The sequence below is a fragment of the Salmo salar genome, unplaced genomic scaffold (genome assembly GCF_905237065.1).
Source record: "Salmo salar unplaced genomic scaffold, Ssal_v3.1, whole genome shotgun sequence".
NCBI lineage: Eukaryota > Metazoa > Chordata > Actinopteri > Salmoniformes > Salmonidae > Salmo > Salmo salar.
In genome coordinates this window covers 22,208-47,129 of record NW_025549538.1, presented here as the reverse complement: position 1 = coordinate 47,129, position 24,922 = coordinate 22,208, and the positions used below count along the sequence as shown (strand labels likewise).

General features: G+C 43.7%; 1 pseudogene; it reads left to right on the top strand.

Annotated features, from left to right (window-relative positions):
• The first annotated feature begins 1,548 nt into the window (after positions 1–1,548).
• Positions 1,549–24,922, top strand: part of LOC123738343 (A disintegrin and metalloproteinase with thrombospondin motifs 7-like) — a 42,433-nt pseudogene continuing 19,059 nt past the window's right edge.

Sequence of the window (24,922 nt, the reverse complement as noted above, 5' to 3'; positions counted from 1 at the left end):
GCCTAACAGTGCTAAGAAGGTGACAACAGTTGGTGCGATTATTAGCAGGATGAAAAACACAAAAAACTGCTCAATCTCTCTCACCTGGGGCTCCTTTAAGAATCTCACCTGCGTGGAGTTCAATGATTAACAAAGGCGATGAGGAATCAGCCCAGAACTACACGTGGAGGATCTTTTGTTAAATCTCAAGGCAGCTTTTGGACCATAGTCACCAAGAAAACAATTGGTAAACACACTACGCGCCGTGAAGGACTGGAAACTCCTGCAGCGCCCGCAAGGTCCCCTGCTCAAGAGAAAGCACATATACATGCCCGTCTGAAGTTCTGCCAATGAACATCTGAATGATTCAGAGGACAACTGGGTGAAAGTGTTGTGGTCAGATGAGACCAAAATGGAGCCTCTTTGGCATCAACTCAACTCGTCCGTGTTTGGAGTGGGAGGAGGAATGCTGCCTTATGACCCCCAAGAACACCATCCCCAACGTCAAACATGGAGGTGGAAACATTGCGCTTTGGTGGTGTTTTTCTGCGTTAAGGGGACGGGACAACCGACGGGGCCTGTACCGTCAAATCTTGAAAGTGAGAACCTCCTTCCCTCCTTACTCAGGGCATTGAAAATGGGTCGTGGATGGGTATTCCAGCATGACAATGACCCAAAACACACGGCCAAAGGCAACAAAGGAGTGGCTCAAGAAGAAGCACATTAAGGTCCTTGAGTGGCCTAGCCAGTCTCCAGACCTTAATCCCATAGAAAATCTGTGGAGGGAGCTGAAGGTTTGAGTTGCCAAACATCAACCTCGAAACCTTAATGACTTGGAGAAGATCTGCAAAGAGGGGAGTGGGACAAAATCCCTCCTGAGATGTGTTGCAAACCTGGTGGCCAACTACAAGAAACGTCTGACCTCTTTGATTGCCAACAAGGGTTTTGCCACCAAGTACTAAGTCATGTTTTGCAGAGGGGTCAAATACTTATTTCCCTCGTTAAAATGCAAATCAATTTATAACATTTTTTGACGTGTTTTCTTGATTGTTTTCGGTCTCACTGTTCAAAATAAACCTACCATTAAAATTATAGACTAATCATTTCTTTGTCAGTGGGCAAACGTACAAAATCAGCATCAGCTCTCCTCACCCCAATCAAAACCTTAACCATTATGAGATAAACATCCAGACTGGACTCTGGAAACAGGTTTTAAAAGTGATAGTTTTTTAAAGTGATAGACAGTGTACTGTACACTGGGTATTGTTGTCAGCGTCCCATAGCTTGGTTTGAGCTGTCAGTTTGAATGTGAACTAGGTCATGTACTGCATCTCGTTCTGTCTGTTTGGTGGTACAGTATTATATTCCCATTCCAGACTTCAAAGCACAAGTCTGACATCAGTCACTTTTTGTGGAGGTATTAAGAAGGTATCAAGCTGGGTGGATTACAAGACAATAAACTAGGTCAAATTGAAAAGGAGAAAAGTAAAGTTTCAGTTGAAGTGTACTGAGGGTAGTAGAGATGGAAGTTGAACAGCCCGTCTTGACTGGACCCTGTCTGTCTACCAGGGTATGTGGACATTGGGCTGATTCCAGAGGGGGCTCGGGACATTCGCGTACGAGGAAGGTGGCTGAGGCTGGGAATTTCTTGGCTCTCCGGGAGTGACGACCCGGCAAAGTACTTCCTGAATGGCGGTTGGACTATCCAATGGAATGGGAATACAAGGCAGCGGGGACGGTGTTCACCTATGAGAGGACAGGCCAACTGGAGAACTTGACCTCCCCTGGACCAACCCTAGAGCCAGTGTGGATACAGGTTGGATCACATACGCGTGCACCACACACACACACGTGGATACAGGTTGGATCACATACGCGCACACACACACACACACACACACACACACACACACACACACACACACACACAGCATGTGCCAGATACTCCGAAATGTAGTTTAACAGGCATTGCATGATTTGTTTATCTAAAATACCTTCCACTTGAGAGATGTTATCCAGGAAAAGCAAAACGCAAACAGACAAAATGTTCACTTACACATATTTAATTTGTTTTATTCAACTTTAATCAAACCGGACATCTCTTTTCAATTAAACTCTATTTTGCATGATCGGCTCTGTGGTTCTAGTTTCATGGAGATCTAAGACGTTGTTGGCTTTTGATTAGAAGTCATTATTTCCTAACAGGATTTGGTTGTTCAGGCAGTGTAGGTGTTTACACTGAGCTACAGTAATTATTCCCTAACAGGGTTTGGTTGTTCAGGCAGTGTAGGTGTTTACACTGAGCTACAGTAATTATTCCCCTAACAGGGTTTGGTTGTTCAGGCAGTGTAGGTGTTTACACTGAGCTACAGTAATTATTCCCTAACAGGGTTTGGTTGTTCAGGCAGTGTAGGTGTTTACACTGAGCTACAGTAATTATTCCCTAACAGGGTTTGGTTGTTCAGGCAGTGTAGGTGTTTACACTGAGCTACAGTAATTATTCCCTAACAGGGTTTGGTTGTTCAGGCAGTGTAGGTGTTTACACTGAGCTACAGTAATTATTCCCTAACAGGGTTTGGTTGTTCAGGCAGTGTAGGTGTTTGCACTGAGCTACAGTAATTATTCCCTAACAGGGTTTGGTTGTTCAGGCAGTGTAGGTGTTTACACCGGAGCTACAGTAATTATTCCCTAACAGGGTTTGGTTGTTCAGGCAGTGTAGGTGTTTACACTGAGCTACAGTAATTATTCCCTAACAGGGTTTGGTTGTTCAGGCAGTGTAGGTGTTTACACTGAGCTACAGTAATTATTCCCTAACAGGGTTTGGTTGTTCAGGCAGTGTAGGTGTTTACACTGAGCTACAGTAATGAAATAAATGTCTCTTATTTTAAAGGCTGTGTCATTTCAAAGACTTTAACCCTGCTGTGCCAACCTGTGCAAACTAAGGGTAGTTTCCAATAATTGTTTGTTGTTGACCTTGAGAGAATCCACTTTGAATCTGTACAATTCTCATCCAGCGGGAATTCCTTTGTGTTACGGCTACAAAAGAGAAGTTTTTTTTTGTCGAAGCCATTTCGTTTTGAACGGTGGTGCTGTATTCTATCCTCTCTGTCATTACAAATTCCCCCCATGTACTGTAAATGAATCCACAGCTACACCCGTACAAATGCATCACAACAACTGAACAACAATCTCAATGCCTGTTTTTACACTTTAAAGTAGCTGATGGCCCAGTGAAAATCTCACTATTAACTCCTATCTGTTAACTCCTATCTACATAATGTTGTTGACTCGTCCTGTACTCTTATTTCTGGCAGAAGCATAAATTGGAGCAAAAAGCACTTAAAAAACAAACATCTCAAACAGACGGTTTCAAAAACGCTGGCTATTTCCTCATAGAACACGTTGTCATCTCCCTGAGGAGGATGAGCTAGCCAATCAGCAGCCTAGAGGAGGATGAGCTAGACAATCAGTTTTCTACTTGCATTAATATTTTTAATGAGCGGTATACGCCCACACCATTCTGCTGTTGGGGTACGCCCACACCAGGCCAGGTGGTGGAGGCAGTACCAGGGGGCAGATAAAGGGCTTTGTCCCACTGTGGGGATCTGAAGCCCCCCCTAGCCTGGCATGGTGCCCACAGGGGTAGGGGTGGTAGGGGGACAGCTTCTGTCTGTCTGCTGGACCACAGACAGTGGACAAAGAGATGAGTACTGGCACTGATGTCATGTTGACCTCTTCTCTCACTGGCACTGCTGGAGTCTACTAATAGTCTCTCTCTCTCTCTCTCTCTCTCTCTCTCTCTCTCTCTCTGAGTTGATGCTTAACTTTCTCTCCCTCTCTCCCTCACACTAAATGAGTGTTTGTGTGGTGGTTTCTCACTGATGTTTCAATGTTTTTGTTATGAACTCTAATGAGACCACCTTGTGTGAGGTAAGTGCACCATGTGTGATGACTTGTAGTTGTTATGTTCTGCAGTAAGTGGAAACCTATAATCAACAAGTGAGAAATTATTGATCATGTGTACGTAACTGTATGACGGTCACACGCAGCGCAGCACTGAAACAACTTAACAGTCTACAATGTTATTTCTGAACATTTAGCGATAGAATTCCATTGCATCTCTATCTCTCTGTGAGGACACAATGGAAACAGATGATTTCCAAATAATTTAGCCTGTCACAAGGCCCCATGGCTCTCTCAGCCAAAATGCTTTTGTTTTGGGACATGTGCCACTCAAATTCAATGTTCCTATCTCCGTCTCCAGAGGAAACATTTTGGAATGCCTTTCAGAGACAAATACTTTTCTAAACAAATATTTGCACCTTGTCCAAGTAAAACCCTGTGGAGAGAACAGCTGTTGAGCCGACTCCCCAGGTCCCAGCTTTACCTTTCCATTAGTGTCAACTGTGTCTGCTCACATTCTTTACCCGTCTTGCACAAAGCTCATTCATCCCCTAAGTGTGTCAGCCTGTCCAAACACAGGATCAGGGAAGTGGCAGCTCGGTTGTTAAGTCCTCTCAAATGGACACTACAGTTCATTGTAACAAGCTTCCAGTGACACACAGAAAAGTCAATGACTTGAGGGGAAGGGGCGAAGGAGGTGTCAAAAAGAGTGCTCAAAGGGCAAACACGTAACCATGGTGTTTGGAATTAGACATTGTTTGCTGAGCGTTGATAGATATTGGAGATGAGGAGCGTTCCCTATGGAACTGGATTCCACAGCGTTCTTCAGGTGTTTGTCTCCAGGACCTCATGTTGGAGGTGGTGATGGAGGGTCTGGCGTGGATGGGCTTTGTATGTCCCATTTGACCATTTTACCCCATGTGTCTCACTTGAAGTGGCACTCAGTCTGTCATGTTTCAGGTATCACTAGGGAGGTAAGGTGTCTGGTAGATTGGACACATTTACCATGGGGTTTGGGGGAAACTAGAGAAATATTTTTATAAACCTTGGCAACACGTTGTACAGAGAAAACACATTTGCATTTCACTTAGACAAGGATGTTCATTAAATATTGAGCGATATCACAGCCAAGTGTAAACACTCTTTAAAATCAGATAAGATAATAATATCACACTCCACTTTCTTCCAGTCTTGCTTGTCTGAGCTTGATCTACTTACTGTACTAGCATAAGTTGGAAGACAAATGAATTAGCTTCACAAATGTAGTCCATATGCCAAGTACCCACAAATTAATATCCATGACCTTTTGATGGTGAAAGACAATGTACTGGATTGAAAATGTGGCTGTGATTATATTCGAATACATGCAACTCATGACTAATTGAGTATTCCTTTTGGCTTGTTGATAGCATATGCCTTAGTAACTGCTTACGGAATAATTTGTTATATCAGTGGGCTTTATATAGAATTGTCAGTGTATCAGTTTGTCCCATGAGAACCCGCTTTGATGTCAGTTTTGGGAAAAAGCTAAAGAAGATTCCTATTGTTCAATCAAATATTGCTTTCTTGTTTCCCAGTTTGCCTGAAGTGAGCTTCAATCCTCTCACTAGAGCTGATTCTAATAACAATGATTTTAATCAGCACCAATACATTGACAGTAAAAACAAAGATGAATTGTGTGGAGCCATAACGTTTTGTTCTGTGCTGTCACTGTGAATGACAAATGACAGTTCTTTGGGAAAATCAGTTGTCATAGGCAAGCGCATATCTTGACAGCCACTGTCTCAAATTCTGTTTAGTCTGCGTCGTGTAATTATTTATCCCACGTAGAAGAGATATCCTGGCCAGTGTTTCACTTCTAACTCTGTATAAAATTGTCAAACTCACTGTGACATGACTTGATAGTCAGGCATAACACTTTGTGCTTTGACTTTGTCATGTTTGCCCCATTCCAATATGATTCCTGAAGTCCACTTAGTTATTTCACCGTGATCCAATAACAGATTTCACAACCTAAACTAAAATCTAGACTGTGGAGATCTACATGTAGAGAGTTAGAGCATACAGAGTGCTACAGAGTTACCATGGTAACATCATTCATACACTGCAACATAATGCTGTGGGCTATTCTTTTTAATGCTGTGGTTGTCAATGCTTTCAGTAGATTTGAATGATCCAATCAGACACGAGGCATCTGTGAAAGTGGAGACCAGAATTTAGGGTTTCATCTGGCCTGAAAACAAATGTGCTTGTTCCAGCTACTAACACGACAGTGACAGTGAAATTAGCAAAGATATTGTTGTTCTTTTTCCACAAAAATAGCAACTTCTTGTACTCATTCTCTATTGTATTTCACATTGTACTCGAATATCTTCCCAGAGACCCTAATGTTCAACATTGTGTAATTGATCACCTATTTGTAATGTTAAACAAAGGCTTATTAGATTAGTTGCCAGGAGCCCTTCTCCATGGCAGGGGTCTCCAACAGGTCGATGGTGAGCTACCAGTAGCTCGCAGCCCATCTATGAGTAGCTTGCCGAACAATTCTGAAAGTACATGCAATTTTCATATCCAGCTACTGTACTGTTAGAGGTTTTGATCTTTCCATTTATATTTTGAGGTAGCTCGTTAGCACTTAGGGTGCCCTGATTGGGGTCACCTCGTTAGTAAGTATGTGTTACACCTGTGCTGGTTTGTCCATCTTGTTAGTCGGAAGGTGTTTCACCTGTGCTAGCCCAGGTGATATTTAAGAGTGGCTGGCCCAGCGCTCCAGTGGAGCTTGAGAGATGTTGGGAGAGCTACATGTCACGTTAGCCTGAGGGACGATTTCGAGCTCAACCAATTTAAGTTTGAAAGAAGCCTGAGTGTTGTTTGTTTTGCTCCATATTCTTTTTTCTATTGTATTCTAAGTTGTTGTAGGTTTTTATTTTAGTCTGAGGCAAACCTAGTGGGCATCCATGGTGAGTGTCTGTTAGTCTGAGGCAAACCTAGTGGGCATCCATGGTGGGTGTCTGTTAGTCTGAGGCAAACCTAGTGGGCATCCATGGTGGGTGTCTGTTAGTCTGAGGCAAACCTAGTGGGCATCCATGGTGGGTGTCTGTTAGTCTGAGGCAAACCTAGTGGGCATCCATGGTGGGTGTCTGTTAGTCTGAGGTTAACCTAGTGGGTGTCCATGGTGGGTGTCTTTTAGTCTGAGGCAAAACCTAGTGGGCGTCCATGGTGGGTTTCTTTTAGTCTGAGGCAAAACCTAGTGGGCGTCCATGGTGGGTCTCTTTTAGAACCGGCTTACTAGTGGCTTTGCCAACTTTCAGTGGTCACCCACATGGGTGCCTTTCAGAACCCCTTACTAGCAGTGGTGTAAAGTACTTAAGTAAAAATACTTGAAAGTACTACTTAAGTAATTTTTTTGGAGTATCTGTATATTTTTTACATCTTTTACTTCACTACATTCCTTAAGAAAATGATGTACCTTTTTACTCCATACATTTTCCCTGACCTCCAAAAGTATTTGTTACATTTTGAATGCTTAGCAGGACAGGAAAATGGTTCAATTCACACACTCAAGAGAACATCCCTGGTCAACCCTACTGCCTCTTATCTGGTGGACTCACTAAACACAAATGCTTCATTTGTAAATAATGTCTGAGTGTTGAAATGTGCCCCACACTATCCGTAAATGTAAAAAACAAGAAGACAATTGTGCCGTCTGGTTTGCTTTATATAAGGAATTTTAAATTATTTATACTTGTACATTTACTTTTGTTACTTAAGTAGATTTTAGCAATTATATTTACTTTTAATACTTAAGTATGTTTAAAACCAAATACTTTTAGACTTTTACTCAAGTAGTATTTTACTGGGTGACTTTCACTTTTACTTGAGTAACTTTCTATTAAGGTATCTTTACTTTTACTCAAGTATGACAATTGGGAATTTTTTCCACCGCTGCCGAGTGTGCACCCACATGGGTGTCTTTTTTATTATTGACTATTCAATCACTATTCTGAATGGCAGTGAAGGCAATTATTTATTTATTTTAATTTTATTTCACCTTTATTTAACCAGGTAGACCAGTTGAGAACAGTTCTCATTTACAACTGCGACCTGGCCAAGATAAAGCAAAGCAGTGCGACACAAACAACAACACAGAGTTACACATGGAATAAACAAACACACAGTCAATAACACAATAGAAAAGTCTATATACAGTGTGTGCAAATGAGGTAAGATTAGTGAGGTAAGGCAATAAATAGGCCGTAGTGGCAAAGTAATTACAATTTAGCAATTAAACACTGGAGCGATAGATGTGCAAGTAGAGATACTGGGGTGCAAAGGAGAAAAAAAGATATATAACAATATGGGGATGAGGTAGTTGGATGGGCTTAAAGTTAGAGAGGGAGATGTGAGTCTCCAGCTTCAGTTATTTTTGCAATTCGTTCCAGTCATTGGCAGCAAAGAACTGGAAGGAAAGGCGGCCAAATGAGGAATTGGCTTTGGGGGTGACCAGTGAAATATACCTGCTGGAGTGCGTGCTACGGGTGCTGCTATGGTGACCAGTGAGCTGAGATAAGGCGGGGCTTTACCTAGCAAAGACTTATAGATGACCTGGAGCCAGTGGGTTTGGCGACGAATATGAAGCAAGGACCAGCCAACGAGAGCATACAGGTCGCAGTGGTGGGTAGTATATGGGGCGTTGGATGGCACTGTAATAGACTGCATCCAATTTTCTGTGTAGAGTGTTGGAGGCTATTTTGTAAATGACATCGCCGAAGTCAAGGAACAGTAGGATGGTCAGTTTTACGAGGGTATTTTTGGCAGCATGAGTGAAGGATGCTTTGTTGCGAAATAGGAAGCCGATTCTAGATTTAATTTTGGATTGGAGATGCTTAATGTGAGTCTGGAAGGAGAGTTTACAGTCTAACCAGACACCTAGGTATTTGTAGTTGTCCACATATTCTAAGTCAGAACCATCCAGAGTAGTGATGCTGGACTGGCAGGCAGATCCGGGCAGCAATCGCTTGAAGAGCATGCATTTAGTTTTACTTACATTTAAGAGCAGTTGGAGGCCACGGAAGGAGAGTTGTATGGCATTGAAGCTCGTCTGGTTAGTTAACACAGTGTCCAAAGAAGGGCCAGAAGTATACAGAATGGTGTCGTCTGCGTAGAGGTGGATCAGAGAATCACCATCAGCAAGAGCGACATCATTGATGTATACAGAGAAAAGAGTCGGCTCGAGAATTGAACCCTGTGGCACCCCCATAGAGACTGCCTGAGGAACGGACAACAGGCCCTCTGATTTGACACACTGAACTCTATCAGAGAAGTAGTTGGTGAACCAGGCGAGGCAGTCATTTGAGAAACCAAGGCTGTTGAGTCTGCCGATAAGGATGTGGTGATTGACAGAGTCGGAAGCCTTAGAACCCCTTACTAGTGGCTTTGCCAACTTTTAGTGGGCACAAACATGGGTGTCTTTCAGAACCTAAAGGCTACCTAAATTCTATCAGCATATTGATTGCAGCACCCGCTCGGGCAATACACTGAACCATTGCTACTCTGACTTCTGCGACGCATACAAGGCCCTCCCCCGCCATCCCTTCGGCAAATCCGCCCACGACTCCATCTTGCTTCTACCGTCCTATAGGCAGAAACTCAAACAGGATGTACCCTTGACTAGAACCATTCAACACTGGTCTGACCAATCGGAATCCACGCTTCAAGATTGTTTTGATCACGCGGACTGGGAAATGTTCCAGGCAGCCTCAGAGAATGACATTGATCTATACGTTGACTTGGTGAGTGAGTTTATAAGGAAGTGCATTGGAGATTTTGTACCCAATGTGACTATCAAAACATACCCTAACCAGAAACCATGGATGGATGGTGTCTTTCGCGCAAAACTGAAAGCGCGAACCCCTGCATTTAACCATGGAAAGAGGACTGGGAATATGGCCGAATATAAACAGTGTAGTTATTCCCTCCGCAAGGCAATCAAACAAGCGAAATGTCGGTATAGGGACAAAGTGAAGTCGCAATTCAATGGCACAGACACGAGACATATGTGGCAGGGTCTACAGGCAATTACGGACATCAAAAGGAAAACCAGCCACGTCACGTACACCGACGTATTGCTTCCAGACAAACTAAACACCTTTTTGCCTGCTTTGAGAATAATACAGTACCACCGACGCGGCCCGCTAACAAGGACCGCGGGCCCCCCTCTCCTTCTCCGTGGCCGACATGAGTAAGACATTTAAACGTGTTAACCCTCGCAAGGCTGCTGGCCCAGAGGGCATCCCTAGCCACGTCCTCAGAGCATGTGCAGACCAGCTGGCTGGTGTGTTTACGGACATATTCAATCGCTCCCTATCCCAGTCTGCTGTTCCCACATGCTTCAAGATGGCGACAATTGCTCCCGCACCCAAGAAGGCAAAGGTAACTGAACTAAATGACTATCACCCCGTAGCACTCAATTTTGTCATCATGAAGTGCTTTGAGAGACTAGTCAAGGATCATGTCACCTCCACCTTACCTGCCACCCTAGACCCAATTCAGATTGCATACAGTTTGCATAACAGGTCCACAGACGATGCAATCACTATCACACTGCACACTGCCCTATCCCATCTGGACAAGAGTAATACCTATGTAAGAATGCTGTTCATTGACTATAGCTCAGCATTCAACACCATAGTACCCTCCAAGCTCATCATTAAGCTGGAGGCCCTGGGTCTCATCCCTGCCCTGTGCAATTGGGTCCAGGTCTTTCAGACGGGCCGCCCCAGGTGGTGAAAGTAGGAAACATCTCCACTTCGCTGACCCTCAACACTGGGGCCCCACAAGGGTGCATGCTCACCCCCTCCAACTCAATCAACACAACAGTAGTGGGCTTGATTACCAACAACGATGAGACAGCCTACAGGGAGGAGGTGAGTGCACAGGAAAACAACCTCTCACTCAACGTCAACAAAACAAAGGAGATGATCATGGACTTCAGGGGACAGCAGTGGAGAAGGTGGAAAGTTTTAAGTTCCTGGGTGTACACATCACAGACAAACTGAAATGGTCCACCCACACAACCCTGACAAACTTTTTACAGATGCACAATTGAGAGCATCCTGTTGGGCTGTATCACCGCCTGGCACGGCAACTGCACCGCCCACAACCGCAAGGCTCTCCAGAGGGTGGTACGGTCTGCACAACGCATCACCGGGGGCAAACTACCTGCCCTCCAGGACACCTACAGCACCCGATATCACAGGAAGGCCAAAAAGATCATCAAGGACAACAACCACCCAAGCCATTGCCTGTCAATACTGCTACCATCCAGAAGGCAAGGTCATTACAGGTGCATTAAAGCTGGGACCTAGAGACTGGAAAAAAAGCTTCTATCTCAAGGTCGTCAGACTGCTAAACAGCAATAACTAACTCAGAGAGGCTGCTGCCTAAATAGACACTCAAATCATTGGCCACTTTAATAAATGGATCACAGGTCACTTTAAGCAATGCCACTTTAATAATGTTTACATATCTTACATTACTCATCTCATATGTTTATACTGTATCTTATACCATCTATTGCATCTTGCCTATGCCGCTCGGCCATCGCTCATCCGTATATTTATATGTACATATTCTTATTCCATCCCTTTAGATTATTATTTTTTTACCCCTTTTTCCCCCAATTTCGTGGTATCCAATTGGTAGTTACAGTCTTGTCTCATCGCTGCAGCTCCTGTACGGACTCGGGAGAGGCGAAGGTCATGAGCTGCGTGTCCTCCATAACACAACCCAACCAAGCCACACTGCTTCTTGACACAATGCCCACTTAACCCGGAAGCCAGCCGCACCAATGTGTCGGAGGAAACACCTTACACCTGGCGACCGTGTCAGCATGCACTGCGCCCGGTCCGCCACAGGAGTCGCTAGTGCGCGATGGGACAAGGACATCCCTGCCGACCAAACACTCCCCTAACCTGGAAGACGCTGGGCCAATTGTGCGCCGCCCCATGCGTCTGCCGGTTGCGGCCGGTTGCGACAGAGCCTTGACTTGAACCTAGAATCTCTAGTGCCACAGCTAGCAATGCGATGCAGTGCCTTAGACCAGTGCGGCACTCGGGAGGCCCCATCCCTTTAGATTTGTGTGTATTAGGTAGTTGTTGGGGAATTATTAGATTACTTGTTAGATACTACTGCACTGTCGGAACTAGAAGCACAAGCAATTCGCTACATTCGCATTAACATCTGCTAACCATGTGTATGTGACCAATAACATTTGATTTGAACTTCCTTTGAACCCCTTTCGGTTTTGTTTTGGTTGTCAAAGTGATTTTCTTTGTTAGTTCCCTTTGTTGTGAGTGACATTTGAAGTTTGTCTTGTGGGACCATCACATTGCTATCTAATCAACACAACATTGACATTATCCCATCCCTGGTTAGCCACTATCGTCTTCAAAAGCCAAACCTAACACAGTATCTGACAATGAATTTCCAGCATTATGCCTGTCTGTGTCGTGCGTGCGTTGGTCTATCACTCAGTGTGTAGCCAGTTGATGTGGTAACCATCGTGTGGGTTGACAGAAATACTTTCCCTAAAACCTTCTCAATTAAATGTTACCTGCAAAGTAGGCTTACCTGGCAGAAGTACACTACATGACCAAAAGTATGTGGACACCTTCTCGTCGAAAATCTCATTCCAAAATCATCGGCATTAATATGGAGTTGGTCCCTCCTTTGCTGCTATAACATCCTCCACTCTTCTGGGAAGGCTTTCCACTAGATGTTGGGACTTGCTTCCATGCCACAAGCATTAGTGAGGTCAGGCACGCAGTCGGCGCTTCAATTCATCCCAAAGGTGTTCGATGGGGTTGAGGTCAGGGCTCTGTGCAGGCCAGTCAAGTTCTTCCACACCGATCTTGACAAAGCATTTCTATATGGAGCTCGCTTTGTGCGCTTGGGCATTGTCATGCTGAAACAGGAAAGGGCCTTCCCCAAACTATTGCCACAAAGTTGGAAGCACAGAATCTTCTACAACGTCATTGTATGCTGTAGCATTACGATTTCCAATCACTGGAACTAAGGGGCCCGAACCATGAAATCAGAACATCCAATTTCGTTATTTCTCAATGAACCAAAGTAATTTTAAGAATGAAAAACCAGGACATTTTTAACTGAACATAATTTGGGAAAATATAAAACGTTATTGGGGGGAATTGCAGATTTTATAGGGCCCCCGTTAGTTGTTTATTAACCATTATTTTATCAGGTATATTGACAGAAAACAGTGAGCTACTTTCGCTTGTACACTAAGGACCTGGTGAAGAGTTGCAGAGGAGAGAAAAGAAGAATGTTCCTATTTGAAAGCTAGAAAGAATGTATAGCTTGAGACATGTTTCATTTAAAGTAGCTCTCATGCTAGAAAAAGTTGGAGAGCCCTGCTCAATGAAGTATGCAACATGAGTTATTGCTTACTGCCTGTGCAAGCTTAGGATACAGGCGGCGTATCACTGGGTATCACAGCCAACAGACTCTGTGCCCTGGCAGTCTCCCTGTGCTGTCCCAAGCTGACCTGTTCTAACTTTACATCCTGTCTGTTTGGATAGCTGAGATCAGATCTGGGCCTCCCAATGATGCTTGGTCCAGAAATTAAAGTGGAAATTGGTATGTGATTGTGCTGTTGGCTGGAATAGGTGTGTTGACTCGCTGAGAGCCCCAGCACGCGGGTGAGATGGCCATCTGGGAGGAGATACCATCCATGCCCCCCTCCTGTGCGATCATCATCCACCACCCGATCCAATCTCCTAAACACATATTAGCCACACACACCTCAAACCACTAACATGAGCACATTCCACACACTCCCCAAAAGACATGCCCCCCCCCATACCACTGCACAGCATGACACATACACATAGTACATACACACACACACAGTACACACCAAACAACAAACCCTTCAACATCATTCACTTCAAGAAATATGTGATCCGAAGCAGCAATGGCTTGTTGACTGTTTGACCTTTTAGTTTGTTTGTTTTGAGCTTTTGTCTGTCTCGTGCTGTCTCGTCTGTCTCATGCTGTCTCGTCTGTCTCATGCTGTCTCGTCTGTCTCATGCTGTCTCGTCTGTCTCATGCTGTCTCGTCTGTCTCATGCTGTCTGTCTGTCTCGTCTGTCTCATGCTGTCTGTCTGGTCTGTCTCATGCTGTCTGTCTCGTCTGTCTCATGCTGTCTGTCTCGTCTGTCTCGTGCTGTCTGTCTCGTCTGTCTCGTGCTGTCTGTCTCGTCTCTCGTGCTGTCTCGTCTGTCTCGTTTGTCTCATGCTGTCTGTCTGTCTCGTCTGTCTGTCTCGTGCTGTCTGTCTGTCTCGTCTGTCTGTCTCATGCTGTCTGTCTGTCTCGTCTATCTCATGCTGTCTGTCTCGTCTCTCGTGCTGTCTGTCTCGTGCTGTCTGTCTCGTGCTGTCTGTCTCGTGCTGTCTGTCTCGTGCTGTCTGTCTTCGTGCTGTCTGTCTCGTGCTGTCTGTCTCGTCTCTCGTGCTGTCTCGTCTGTCTCATGCTGTCTCGTCTGTCTCATGCTGTCTGTCTCGTCTATATCATGCTGTCTGTCTCATCTCTCTGTGCTGTCTGTCTCGTCTGTCTCGTGCTGTCTGTCTCGTCTCTCGTGCTGTCTCGTCTGTCTCGTTTGTCTCATGCTGTCTGTCTCGTCTGTCTGTCTCATGCTGTCTGTCTCGTCTATCTCATGCTGTCTGTCTCGTCTATCTCGTGCTGTCTGTCTCGTGCTGTCTGTCTCGTGCTGTCTGTCCAGTCTCTCATGCTGTCTCGTCTGTCTCGTTTGTCTCATGCTGTCTGTCTGTCTCGTGCTGTCTGTCTCGTCTGTCTGTCTCATGCTGTCTGTCTCGTCTATCTCATGCTGTCTGTCTTGTCTCTCGTGCTGTCTGTCTCGTGCTGTCTGTCTCGTGCTGTCTGTCTCGTGCTGTCTGTCTGGTCTCTCATGCTGTCTGTCTCATCCTGTCTGTTTCCTGCTGTCTCATGCTGTCTGTTTTCATGCTGTCTCGTCTGTCTCATTCTGATTGATCCTATGTGTTCTACAGCTACTCTTCCAGGAGACCAACCCAGGGGTGCGCTATGAGTACACCATCCATAGAGAGACTCTTCTGGACTCAGACAATGATATCCCTATACCCGGTTTCTTCTGGAAGTATGGCTCATGGACTGAGTGCAGTGCCACCTGCGGGACAGGTAAGACACCAATAATGGTGGTTGGCTACAATGGATGTTTACCCAGAGATGTAGTTCATTATATCCTACTGGCCTACTGTTTACAACACATCCAGGTTATCATGCATGAGTGGCTTTGCTTAGTCTCTTATGGGTCATGTTACAATGTACTACTTCACTAGATAATTAAAACCTTTACAACGGTTTTGAGCTTTGAACTTTACTAAAATGACATTTTTAAAGACCCAGGTGTGAATCCAACTTTGGTCTTGATTTCTTTATAACATATATTGGAGGTTAATTGTTGTTTATTACTCTTTTAGTTTGAGTCATAACCAAGAACATTACTATTTTAGTGTGAGTCACAACCAACAACATTAAAAGGAATTGTGGTGAAACTATATTTGTGAAATTGGTGGCTCACTCACTCAGATTGAAAATGGAGTGAAGGATGCCAACAGCATGGAATCCCTGAGTGGAGGGTAGTGAAGGATGCCAAGAGTATGGAATCCCTGAGTGAAGGATACCAACAGCATGGAATCCCTCAGTGGAGGGTAGTGAAGGATGCCAAGAGTATGGAATCCCTGAGTGAAGGATACCAACAGCATGGAATCCCTCAGTGGAGGATAGTGAAGGATGCCAAGAGTATGGAATCCCTCAGTGGAGGATAGTGAAGGATACCAACAGCATGGAATCCCTCAGTGGAGGGTAGTGAAAGATGCCAACAGCATGGAATCCCTGAGTGGAGGATAATGAAGGATGCCAAGAGTATGGAATCCCTGAGTGAAGGATACCAACAGCATGGAATCCCTCAGTGGAGGATAGTGAAGGATACCAACAGCATGGAATCCCTCAGTGGAGGGTAGTGAAAGATGCCAACAGCATGGAATCGGTGAGTGGAGGATAGTGAAGGATGCCAACAGCATGGAATCCCTGAGTGGAGGATAGTGAAGGATGCCAACGGCATGGAATCCCTGAGTGGAGGGTAGTGAAGGATGCCAACAGCATGGAATCCCTGAGTGGAGGATAGTGAAGGATGCCAACGGCATGGAATCCCTGAGTGGAGGATAGTGAAGGATGCCAACAGCATGGAATCCCTGAGTGGAGGGTAGTGAAGGATGCCAACGGCATGGAATCCCTGAGTGGAGGGTAGTGAAGGATACCAACAGCATGGAATCCCTGAGTGGAGGGTAGTGAAGGATGCCAACGGCATGGAATCCCTGAGTGGAGGATAGTGAAGGATGCCAACGGCATGGAATCCCTGAGTGGAGGATAGTGAAGGATGCCAACGGCATGGAATCCCTGAGTGGAGGGTAGTGAAGGATACCAACAGCATGGAATCCCTGAGTGGAGGATAGTGAAGGATGCCAACAGCATGGAATCCCTGAGTGGAGGATAGTGAAGGATGCCAACAGCATGGAATCCCTGAGTGGAGGATAGTGAAGGATACCAACAGCATGGAATCCCTGAGTGGAGGATAGTGAAGGATGCCAACAGCATGGAATCGGTGAGTGGAGGGTATTTCTAAAACAAGGCCTTGTTGAATTTCGTGCCTGATTATCGTTGAGCATGATTCACTCATCACCCTCTGAAGGAAACATTGAGCCCACATGAACCCCTCAAAGATGCAACATAGTCATACTCAGAGGAAAACATTTCCAGCTAATTATTCTGATTTGAGAGTAATTCAACACTGCCTTCCTTAATGGAAAGTTTGAAGTTTAAAAGGATAATTTTGAACGTGTATAAGAGAGCTTTCACCAGGTATTCGAGAATTCCTTACAATGCTTACTGTAGCAGTGAATTTCCACAGGCTATGAGAAAAACGTCTTTCTACCTCAAAGAAGCAAGTCTCAAATGGGGTAATTTCGATCCACACAGTAACAACGAGCTTCAATCATTTGACAGAACGTGAAAATCACTGCCACTCTTTTTTATGTTATTCTACTGTATTCATTGAACCATCCAGTCATCTTGTTCCATCTACTTTTACAGGAAATACTTTGACAGTTTCTTACGTTTAACTAGTCCCTGTGGAACGCGTATTTAAAACTTGAAATTGTATAGAATTTTTTGCATATGCAATGATCGACAGCAAAAAACCCTCATTATGTTATTAAAGTTTTCTGAATAATATTACCTGCGTTTTTACTTAAACTGGCTTAAGGGTCATGGTTTGATGCAGTTACACATAATTCCATAGTGCAAGGAAAATTGGGTGGAAATGCTTGTCCAGATTGCATTTTATATCATGTCAAAGTTTTCAAAAAGTCTTTGATCTTTTTCTGTGACGTGCTCCTGTATACCTCTATGCGTATTTCTCTTGGGTCTCTAACCTTCTTCAGTTGAACAAGAAAGCAACCACATGATAATCGATTACAAATGGTTTGGATGAGTAAAGAATCTTATTGTACAGACTATTCTTACGCTAATGATTTGCTATTCAGTAGTTATAAAGTGTCTTCTGGGTCGCAAATCCTGCTGGCCAGAATCAATTATTAATCAGGACAGAATTAATTATTAACTTGTCATTAAAGTCAACCAAAAGGTACTTGAATGTGCTCTCACCGAAATTCTGCAAAGGATGAAACATTTTTAATCAAGTTGCCCTCATCTGGAATATGATTCTCAAGGATCAAAGGCTGTGTAGTAATTCAGTAATTACATTGACTGTACTGCCTTAAAAAAGACCCTCTCAAATGGAGTGGAAAACTGATTTGCTGCAAGGATTCTATGACTTATGAGAAGTAACCTCTGCATTGCTTATCCCTTTACACTCCTGGGAATTGGCCTGTATGGATAGGGCTACATTGAAATGTTTCTTACAGAAGAAATATGGAACGCATAACCATGGTAACAATGAAAAGGGAACAGTTTGGCATTTATGGGAACATTATTAGACTAAAGGTGAGGACACAACAGTTCACCTAACACAAGACTGAATTCAAACCTTACACTGTTGATTTGATGTGCATTTTAAATTATCTGTACTTTTCCGCCTCATTTGTTCAAAACGAAATCTGAAAATGCTCTGGATACATTCAGTAACATAAGAATATTCTTGGAGAATTTGGGGAAGGTGCAACATAAAACAAAATAATGACAGGAGTTTGAGTGAGAAGTCTAACTGGCGTCTCGAAGTGGCCCCAAACCTCTCCAAAGTGTGCTCAGTTCCTAAGTCATTTCAACACACTTTTATGACTCAGTATTTAACTATGAGGTGCTTTTTGAGCTCTCCTAGCTGTGTCAATGAGGAATTAGAACACACACTCTTTGGAACACAGCCCAGCATCCCCGCCTTCACACAATTGCTGTTGTTGTCTAAACGATCCAAACACGGTCCATTATAAATCATGATCTGGGTCAGGTGGGCATCATTTGAAAGTTTCTATTGCCAACATGACTAGCTAAATTATAAAATATGATCTTACAGTATTAGGCTTTCACAAGGCAATTCAGAGAAGCAGATGGTCATTTTGGTGCACATAGAATGGAGTCATGAGTGCATTCAGATGCGTGGTCCGTGGAACATTTTCTTTACAATACAACAAACATAGGCTCATTCTGTTCAGGGCAACCCAGGGTATAACGCCATATCATCTTGTAACTGTACATCAAACATAGTGATCATAAATGTTAATATATATATATATATATATATATATATATGTGTGTGTAACAACTGTCTTCAAGAATGGACCAAGGCGCAGCGGGAATGTGGATATAGTTTTTTTAATTAAACATAAGTAAAGCATCCACAGGCAAAACAATAAACAATACTCACAACGACAGGAACAGTCTTGCAGGCACACAAAACGCAATGCAAGAACAACTACCCACAACCCCAAAGAAAAACACACACTACTATATAGGACTCAACACACCTGCCTTCAATTGGGAGTCCTAATCACCAACACAACACTTAACACACAAAAACCTGCTACGTCCTGACCAAAACTAACAATATATATATATATATTCGTTTTATGATATGTAAAGTGCACATTTGGAGTCAGAGGTGTTTTGCTTGCTTGTATTTCATTATGATTCTCAACTTTCAAAATACATCTTAATTTACAGCATTTCCCTCACTCAGAAAACAACGACAAACTAAAAAACATAGAGTTGTGAAGCGGAGAGCCTGAGCTCTGACGTCATGTATAGTATGTTACTGTACAGCCACTGAGTTCTAATTTCAGTACTTATTGGTGTCATAATCTGCCATTTTCAAACCATGTAAAGGGGTACTTTTGGCCTTTCCAAAGGTAGAACATTAATTGGCCATTTCGTCCAAGACAAGTCTGCTAATGTGTAACTGGCACTTTCAAAGGTGACATGTAGAAACACAGTCTGACTTTCAGATTGGATACGTATTGAGTTAATTAGAATGAAGGGTAAATGGTTTGCAACCAAGTCCCAAATGGTTTTAGCCAAAAGCCAGAGCACTCAAGGGAAACTAAAGCAAAAGGCAATGTTGTGGGCTGATACTTCTTCGGTTACCCAAGAGTGCCTCTAGGACTAAGGCCATCTGTCTGCATCATGGCTGGCTGACTCACTGAAATAGGTTTTGGGAGAAGTTTCCCAAACTTTCTCTTCCTTTCTTTCTGCCACCTATCTGACAGCGGTGTCCTGACAGCGGTGTTCTGAAGTTAAGAGGGCATTGCAATGGAGAGAGTGGCAGCTGAATTGCCAGGAGAGCAGAGGGCGATGACCAGACTCCACAAACATCCACAGCTTTTGACTGCAGCATAAATACTGTTCTGGCGATTTAATTATGTCACTGAATATTGACTATTCAATCCATATTCTGAATGGCAGTGAGGGTATGATTTTAGAAGTGGATATTCAGCTGGCAGATCCAAAGGTTAACGCTGCAATATGTAACTTTTTGGGCCACAGGATAAAATAGATATATAACTCCCATTCTATATCAGTCTTTTTTTCTTTTTTTTATCTTCTTTTTATTTGACCTCTTTTTTCTCCCCAATTTCATGGTATCCAATTGGTAGTAGCTACAGTCTTGTCTCATCGCTGCAACTCCTGTACGTACTCAGGAGAGGCGAAGGTCGAGAGCCATGCGTCCTCTGAAACACAACCCAACCTAGCCGCACTGCTTCTTGGCACAACGCACATCCAACCCGGAAGCCAGCCACACCAATGTATCGGAGGAAACACTGTACCCCTGGCGACCTGGTCAGCATGCACTGCGCCCGGCCCGCCACAGGAGTCGCTAGTGCGCGATGAGACAAGGATATCCCTGCCGGCCAAACCCTCCCCAACGACGCTGGACCAATTGTGCATCGCCCCATGGACCTTCCGGTCGCGACTGGCTGCGACAGAGCCTGGGCTCGAATCCAGAATCTCTGGTGGCACAGCTAGCACTGCAATGCAGTGCCTTAGACCACTGCGCCACCCGGGAGGCCCGATCTGTCATTCTCATTGGAAGCAAGTCTGAGAAGCGGTAGAAATGTTCTTTATGTGCTATTTCTATGCTTCTTGTTTTGTTTTGTTTTGTTTTTGCATCTTTTACTTTCGGTTTTGTACATAAGCTGAAAATACAATATTTTTGGTTATGGAAAATATATTTCACAACGGTTTAGATGGTACAATGATTCTCTACACTATACTTGCTTGTTTTGTCACAGAAACTGAAATTAGGTGAACTATTAAAATTTTAGCAACGAGGAAAGGACAGAGGGATTTCTGCAGAGTGCATCTTTTAAGATAGGCATAGGGGTGGGGCGGCAGGTAGCCTAGTGGTTAGATCGTTGGACTAGTAACCGGAAGGTTGCAAGATAGAATCCCCGAGCTGACATGGTAAAAATCTGTCGTTCTGCCACTGAACAAGGCAGTTAATCCACTGTTCCTAGGCCGACATTGAAAATAAGAATTTGTTCTATTTGGTTTAGGTTAAGGGTTATGGGTGAGGTTAAGATGATACATTTAAAGGTTTGGCATAGGGTAAGCAAGCCGCCGTCTGGAACCATTCAATGTCGTGTGTGTGTGTAGTGCATTCAGAAAGTATTCAGGCCCCTTGACTTTTTCCATGTTTTGTTACGTTACATCCTTATTCTAAAATTGATTAAATATTTTTTTCCCTCATCAAACTACACACAATACCCCATAATGACAATGTGAAAAGCAAATTTAATGAAATAAAAAAACGGAAATACCTTATTTACGTAAGTTTTCAGACCCTTTGCTATGAGACTTGAAATTGAGCTCTGGTGCATCCTGTTTCCATTGATCATCCTTGAGATGTTTTTACAACTTGATTGGAGTCCACCTGTGGTAAATTCAATTGATTGGACATCATTTGGAAAGGCACACACCTGTCTATATAAGGTCCCACAGTTGACAGTACATGTCAGAGCAAAAACATTTACATTACATTTACATTTAAGTCATTTAGCAGAAACCAAGCCATGAGGTTGAAGAAATTGTCTGTAGAGCTCCAAGACAGGATTGTGTGGAGGCACAGATCTGGGGAAGGGTACCAAAACATTTCTGCAGCATTGAAGGTCCACAAGAACACAGTGGCCTCCATCATTCTTAAATTGAAGAACTTTGGAACCACCAAGACTCTTCCTAGAGTTGGCCGGTTGGCCAAACTGAGCAATCGGGGAGAAGGGCCTTGGTCAGGGAGGTGACGAACAACCCGATGGTCACTCTGACAGAGCTCCAGAGTGCCTCTGTGGAGATGGGAGAATCTTCCAGAAGAACAACCATCTCTGCAGCACTCCATCAATCAGGCCTTTATAGTGGAGTGGCCATACGGAAGCCACTCCTCAGTAAAATGCACATGACAGACCACTTGGAGTTTGCTAGAAAGCACCTAAAGGACTCTCAGACCATGAGAAACAAGATTATCTGGTCTGATAAAACCAAGATTGAACTCTGGTCTGAATACCAAGCGTCACATCTGGAGGAAACCTGGCACCATCCCTACGGTGAAGCATGGTGGTGGCAGCATCATGCTGTGGCGATGTTTTTCAGCGGCAGGGACTGGGAGACTAGTCAGGATCGAGGGAAAGATGAACGGGGCAAAGTACAGAGAGATCCTTGATGAAAACCTGCTCCAGAGCACTCAGGACCTTAGACTGGGGTTGAAAGCTCAACTTCTGACAGGACAATGACCCTAAGCACACAGCCAAGACAACGCAGGAGTGGCTTTGGGACAAGTCTCTGAATGTCCTTGAGTGGCCCAGCCAGAGCCGGGACTTGAACCCGATCAAACATCTCTGAAGAGACCTGAAAATAGCTGTGCAGCGATGCTCCCCATCCAGACTGACAGAGCTTGAGAGGACCTGCAGAAAAGAATGGGAGAAACTCGCCAAGTACAGGTGTGCCAAGCTTTTAGCGTCATACCCAAGACGACTCAATGCTGTAATCGCTGCCAAAGGTGCTTCAACAAAGTACTGATGTAATATTTCCGTTTTTAATTTTTAGAAGTTAGCAAAAATTTGTAAAAACCCGTTTTTGCTTTGTCATTATGGGGTATTGTTTGTAGATTGAGGGAGGAAAAACAGTTTAATCCATTTTAGAATAAGGCTGTAACGTTGCAAAATGTGGAAAAGTGTGTGTGTGTGTGTGTGTGTGTGTGTGTGTGTGTGTGTGTGTGTGTGTGTGTGTGTGTGTGTGTGTGTGTGTGTGTGTGTGTGTGTGTGTGTGTGTGTGTCAGTACCAGTCAAAAGTTTGGACACACCTACTCATTCAAGAATTTTTCTTTATTTTTACTATTTTCTACATTGTAGAATAATAGTGAAGACATCAACACTTTGAAATAACACATACTGAATCATGTAGTAGGCAAAAAAGTGTTAACCTCTCCAGCGTCTCATCCCGTCAGCGGGATCAAAATCCAGCGAAAAATCATATCGCCAATTAGCATTAAAAAAAAATCATAATTTAAAATTAAAAAAAATTATATATTTTTTTATAGATACGCCTCTCCTGAATCGACCCACGTCGTCCGATTTCAAAAAGGTTTTACAGGAAAAGCAAATCATTAGATTATGTTAGATGAGTCCATCGTAAAAAGCAGCTTCATAGCCATTTTCCGACCAACCACTTGCATCACATATAATCAAAAAACAGCTAAATGCAGCACTAACCTTTTACAAACTTCATCAGATGGCACCCCTAGGACATCATGTTATACAATGCATGCATTCTTTTGTTCAATAAAGTTCATATTTATATATGAAAACAGCATTTTACATCGGCGTCTGACGTTGACTAAATAATTTCCCCTCAAATGCGTCCCGGTAAACAATGCTACAATTCCCTAAATTACTATCCGATAACGATTTTTTAAATTTATATTGTCAATCTAACATTTATAGATGAATATCTCTTGAGAACACCTGTCATACCAGATTTTAAATTAACTTTACTGGGTAATCACACTTTGCGATAAAAGGAGATGCGATACTCAGAAAATGAGCTAATATACAGAGCTCGGCGCCATCTTGGAAACAATCGCATGTCACATCTCATCTTGTATAATATTGTCAATAATCGCCTACCTTTAGTTGTCTTCATCAGAAAGCATCCCAGGTCCACAACAGATGTATTTTCGGTCGAAAAAGTCCATACTTCACGTTCCATTAGCCTGCTGTTGGTAGCGCGTCCTAGGGCTCTCTCCAAGCGCAGGGCTGAAGTTCCGGATAAAATGAGGTTCTCCCGCCTGTAGGTTCGTTCAAACATGTCAAACGTTGTAAAACATTAATCTTCAGGGCCTGTAACACCAAGAGAGCCAATAAGATTCGAGGGGGATGATTTCATTGCCTTTAAAACCGTTTCCAAAGGTGGGGGTAGACATGGCCGCCGGCATCATAATGGTGATGGCCCATCCCCTGTGACCAATTTCCAACGCGTCTCATTCACTGAGTTTCGACTGTATAAGGCTCAAACCACTGTGAAAAGACTGGCGACATCTAGTGGAAGCAATAGGAAGTGCTCACTGAACCATGGTTAACGGTGTGATTTATAGGGAAAGATGAGAAGTCGAGTCCACAATTCTGAATTCCACTTCCTGTTTCAATCGGTCTCGGGGTTTTGACTGCCATTTGAGTTCTGTTATACTCACAGACACCATTCAAACAGTTTTAGAAACTTTAGGGTGTTTTCTATCCATATATAATAAGTATATGCATGCCCTAGCTTCTGAGTTTGATTAGTAGGCCGTTGAAAATGGGAACGATTTTTTTTCAAAATGCGCTGTGGCGCCCCCTATCCTAGGGTATCCTCAAGAGGTTTTAAACAAATCCAAATATATTTTAGATTCTTCAAAGTAGCCACCCTTTGACAGCTTTGCACACTCTTGGCATTTTCTCAACCAGCTTCAACTGGAATGTTTTTCCAACAGTCTTTAAAGAGTTCCCACATTTTCCTTCACTCTGCGGTCCAACTCATCCCAAACAATCTCAATTGGGTTGAGGTCAGGTGATTGTGGAGGCCAGGTCATCTGATGCAGCACTCCATCACTCTCCGTCTTGGTCAAATAGCCCTTACATAGCCTGGAGGTGTGTTGGGTCATTGTCCTGTTGAAAAACAAATGATAGTCCCACTAAGGGAAAACCAGATGGGATGGCATATCGTTGCAGAATGCTGTGGTAGCCATGCTGGTTAAGTGTGCCTTGAATTCTAAATAAATCACAGACAGTGTTACCAGCAAAGCACCCCCACACCATCACACCTCCGCCTCCATGCTTCACGGTGGGAACCACACATGCGGAGATCATCCCCATTCACCTACACTGCGTCTCACACAGACACGGTGGTTAGATCCAAAAATCTCACATTTGGACCCATCACACCAATG